This window comes from Patagioenas fasciata, chromosome 3 (genome assembly GCF_037038585.1).
Source record: "Patagioenas fasciata isolate bPatFas1 chromosome 3, bPatFas1.hap1, whole genome shotgun sequence".
Lineage (NCBI taxonomy): Eukaryota > Metazoa > Chordata > Aves > Columbiformes > Columbidae > Patagioenas > Patagioenas fasciata.
In genome coordinates this window covers 93,575,443-93,580,613 of record NC_092522.1, presented here as the reverse complement: position 1 = coordinate 93,580,613, position 5,171 = coordinate 93,575,443, and positions in this window count along the sequence as shown.

The following is a 5,171-nucleotide window of genomic DNA, read 5'->3' as shown; positions in this document are numbered from 1 at the left end:
TCTTTGCTGAGGGCAGTGGCCGGGGCGGCCCGCCCATCTGCAGCACCGAGGCGGCCGCTCCCTCTGCCCCGCCCGCGGGGGGCGGGCGGACTGACGGGCTGACGGCCGGACTGCAGGTCGGACTGCAGGTGGCGCTGTGCGGCCTGAACCGGAATACTTAGGACAAATCTCATCAGTCGAGTCGCACCTGCCAGTCTTCGTGTCCCCTGCCGCTTTTGCTGCAGTGGCTGTGACCGTGTTTGGCGGTTTGTTCCGACAGAAACGCCGCCGGTTGCACTGCCGCAAGGAGCCCGGGGCGGAGGAACCTGCAGCGGTGGCCGGGGCACAGAGAGCACAACTGCTGCGCGGCAGCCAAAGCGAGTGGCTGCTGGGTGCTGGTGAACGACGGCAGCCGTGTCCAAACTTTCTCTTGAAAACGGTGTTTTTCAACCCGAGTCAAAGCTGAAAACAGAGTAGAGCCCTTTTAAGTTTTACAGGCCTTTACAGTGGAGCTCATCCTTGCCCTTGCCAGGTCTGAGTGCTGAGTCATTTTGGCTGTCCTGCCAGTCATCCACTGAAACCCTTGGCTCTGCTGGATGCCTGTGCCAGCATACTGATGTGTACATAACTGCCTGGAAAATTTAGTGTGCTGGAAAAATGGACGAATGCAAGAGAATCCAGGCAGCATGTTCAGCTATGTCATTTTGCACAAGGTATTACAGGTAAACTTGTTTTGCAAGTATCAGTAGTATGACTGCAGCCGTCTGCTGGTCATACAGTATGACATCTACGCAAACATGAAGCAAACCAGGATTTCTGTTCTGGTTCTGAAATTTAGTCTAAGAGTGTCTTCTATGAGTCAGACTTACCTGGAAGTTACTCTTCTAGCCAAAATTACGGAATGAAAGCAAATTGCTTTATTCTGACAAAACACACATCAAACGTACTTTGCAACATTTTATGAGAAGTGAAGATTTGGTTTGTAGACTACTTGAAGACGGCAGCTTTGCATTTCACACATGCTGTACTCTTCTTGGCCTTTCTGTACATAAAATCAGTGAGAAACCCCAATGCGTGAGCACCCAGTCCATGGGAAATGCTTGAGGGGTATGGGCCAGGACTGATGTGCTGCACAGAGCCATGAGAATGATCACTGCCATCCATAGGTTGAATCCCGAGCTCTCACTGTACTCCCCTCATCATAACACAGGGAAGACAGCGGACTTCAGGGGCTGCAGCAATCAGCAAAACTCTTCCTAGGCTATCTCTTTTTTCATGTCTCTTATTTCTTTTCATTAAGGCAAATTTTACCTTCAATCTACCTACACTCTCAGTATGAGGTTATGCCAACAAACCTTGCAATAGAAAGTAATGTGGATTTCTCTGTCCTGCTACCTCATTCTCCAGTCTTGTAGACTCTCACTGGCAAGTGAATCTTCCTTGCTTAGTGACATACTGCTCCAAGAGCAGCTTGATTGCAAGGCTGCAGCCCCAGAGTCAAAAGGTGAGACCCATAAATACAGATTAAGGAGTATGTGAGGAGCACTGACCTTTGTCAGAGCTGATAAGAACATAATTTCTTATTCCCTGGAGGCTGAATTTGTATATAGCTGTCTCTAAATATGCATGGCTTGCTTCTGCCCAGCCTACCAGGCAATGCTGGTTGTTTCCCGTGCTCTGTTCTGCCAGGCTCTGTGTCATACTTGTGATGCAGTCCTAATGGGAAGTATTTGAAGTATTTTCTGTCTTAATTTCTTTTCATTTCTAAAAAGGATTCTTTGTATTCAACCGCTTTTGCCCTGGTTCCTTTCAATGCTGGATGCAGTTGTACTCTGTGCTAGGCTGGGGAGGTGGGGGACAGCACTGCTCAGCAACCCAGTTCCCTTGTCATCTGGATCCACAGCATGAGAAAGGAGAACAGCAAAGGTTTGCACTTCCCTAAATGCCACCCTGACATTTCACATGATCAGGCTAAAAAGAGAGGCTGCAGCATGTCTCGTGCAGAGCAGCCAATGACTCTCTTTCCTCTGATTTCCAGCTGGGAGAAGAAACCTTGCATGGTGCCTGCATCTTAAAATAAAGTCCAGATTTGTTTCCTCCAGTGCCATGGCTCCTTAGGGCAAACTCTCCTACCCATTCAGCGGGACAGACAGGACATGGCTGTGATGATGTAGAAAGAAGCCTGTGTTTTATTTTGTGTTTTAAACGACTTAACACTACCAACACTAAGTAGCAACCCTCAACCCTAAAAGTTGAGGGTTGCTTAGAAGATGAAGAAGGCAGCCTGGGAAAATAAATCAAGGGTGTGAACCTAGGTCACAGCATTCACTTATGGAGCAAGATAATGTCTCTTGTGTTAGGTTATGAAGGGTTATAGGATATAATTTAAAAGTTGTTTGTTTCTGGTTTCCCACGTGATTCATCAGTTTGGTGTTTTGTTTTTGTTTGGTTGTTGTTGTTTTTTTTTTGTGTGTGTGTGGTTTCTCGTTGTTGGGTTTGTTTGTTTTTTTTTTTTTAATATTAGTACTACAAGGTACCGGTATTTGTTTATGCCCTTTTCAATAATCTGATTTTCCAAGTCTTGTTTTTCAAAAGAAACAGAAGGAAGGAGCAGGGAAATACAACTCATACTCACAATAAAAATCATCCGGTTATTCTTAAATGACTGGAAGTAACATAAGCAGAGTTCAATGAGTGAAGATTGAACCATCTACTTGTAAATTTGTCTGAATCTCCTTATATGCAGTATAGTATACACATTTCTATGTTGTAAATGCCTGACAAGGATATTTATGTTGTAGATTGATAATTACAAAATGGAAGAATATAACGTTAATGTGTCAGATCATTGGGACAAGAAAAATAGGTATGGATATGCATTCAGATTTTCTTAGGTTTCCCGCAAGATAGCAAATTACAGTCAGTCAAAAAGGACAAGAATTAGGATGCCTTGAGCTGTGCACTCCTTCTGCTGTAGAGTTGAATACAAAGTCATTACTAAATCATGCATAAGATGATGCTGACCAAATCAGAAATGGTTTATGTGACCCTGGCAGTACAATGTGTTTTCATTTGTCTGGAAATACTCTGTCTGCTGCAAATGCCTCGGGGCTCCCTGTTGCCATGGATATTCTTGCCTGTGGGGTTTATGTTGAGAGGGGAGACATTCATCATGCCCACTCTTCTTATCATTTCTTAGCAGAGGCACTCCATGCAGTTCAAGTTTTGTCATTGGTCAGGACAGCAGGAAGCCTGGGACTTTCCTCTGTCAGCAGCATTCCCTTCTTGTGGAAGAAAGGAAGCAGGTATTGCGTCCTCTACAAAGTACTCTTTTGGGTTGTGTGGCAATGCTGAATTGGATTCAGAGGAGCGACTCAGGCTTTGTAATGCTTAAATTTTAGTGTGGTGATACCCAGTGGAAATATAGATTTGAAATATAGGTAATCTTGATGTCTAGACTCCCTTACTTAAAGGTATTCTTCCTAAAGGAAATGGAAGTAACTATGATGCTGGACATTTCCTATTAAACAGTGTCCAGGACACTAATTTGCACATGGAAATACAGATTCATATTTCTCCTCTGTCAGTGGCATTTAGTTTTACCTCTGCAGTGAATGCTAAACCAGGGGGTCTTTGTGGAATCTTCTTTATTTTTAGCTAGAGTTGTTCCTGATGTATAGAAGCCATGAATATTCTTAGGGAAGAGAGGAGATTTCCCACCAGCACTGTCCCTCAGTCCTGTGAATAAGTTCTGTATTTGCTGGGTTAATGGCTTTAAATGCTTGGCTGTAGATACATAGACTACTAAGGGAAATGCAAGAGCTCACTAAGAGCAATTCTTTTGTCAATGGGCTAATGAAAAGATATGAATAGCTATAGCGTGTTAGACCCATGGTCCGTTTCCCTCAGCATCCTGTATCTCACAGCAGTCAAGAGCATATGCTGAGGGAAGGACACGTACAGCCCAAACATGGGCTGATACATCCTCTGAACAGTCTTTGCATGTTCGAATACACTGCCTGGTGACTCAGGCCCCTCCTAAGCTGCATGTGGTACCTCTATATTCAGTAGTCCCTGACAGATTTGTCTGTCATAAATTTATGCCATCTGATTTTGAACCCATGTAAAATTCAGTATCCACATGCCCTGGGGCAGGGAGTGCCACAGCTGAGTTATGTGCTGTGGACAGGGTATACCTTTGCAGTCTTACACTAAGCATGCTGTAAGAAGAAACGCTTATCTTCTGAATCCCTGGTGAAGACTCAACTCCCCCTATGCACATGCCTAGTGATAGAAACATTAGCTTTTAATACATTTTACTAGTGGAGAGTCAGGTGCTGAAATATTTGGTATTTTACAGATTCAGGGTGTATTTTATGTATTCCAATGGTGTGCATAAATATTGAATGTATACTTCCAGCTGTGTGGCTCAGTCTTGTGAAACCACATCTTCATACCTGTCTGGTGCCAGGCTAGAACGAATCTTTCAAGAGTTTCCACCCCACAATGTGGTACATATCCTTTCTTTGAACACATACTCTGTAGTGAAAGTTAATGGTAAAACTTTTAAAAGATATTTCCAGTGAGTGGCAAATAAATTTCACTCAATCCTAGAAGTGCTGGTATGTACAAACTTGCATTATGCTTAAGGGTGAGAGATCATGAAAAATATGTTTCTCTTGTCAATAACTAAGTAAAACATTTCTGCAGAGATCTCAGAGAGCTGGATGTAACCTGTCATGCAGAACAAGATAATGTGCTTTTTTATGCTCAAGGAACACAATATGCCAATTAATGTAATAACCTGTGAATTAGGTACTTAATAACTGGTAGTCTCTTGCATAACAGTGAATCTAGGAGACTTGAAAATGTGTGTGGTAGAGTGAGATCCCTTAGACTGGTTGGGGAAATAGAGAATGACTTTACTAGTTTTTACCAGCAGGTGTCTAAGGAAGACGTAAGTCTGGAGATTTTCAGATATTTGGTATCTAGGTTTGCCTAGCAAAAACAAACAAAGCTTCTTGCAACAATCACAATAAAGACACATCTCCTTTGATGTTGATTTGAAAACTGGTGAATTTTGAAAGACTAAATGCAATTCCCATCTCAGGATTAGGAAAGTAATAGAAATGTTTAAATTCTAACAAAAATTCTCAGCTAAGTAGGCCAACACATCCCTTATGAACTCTCAG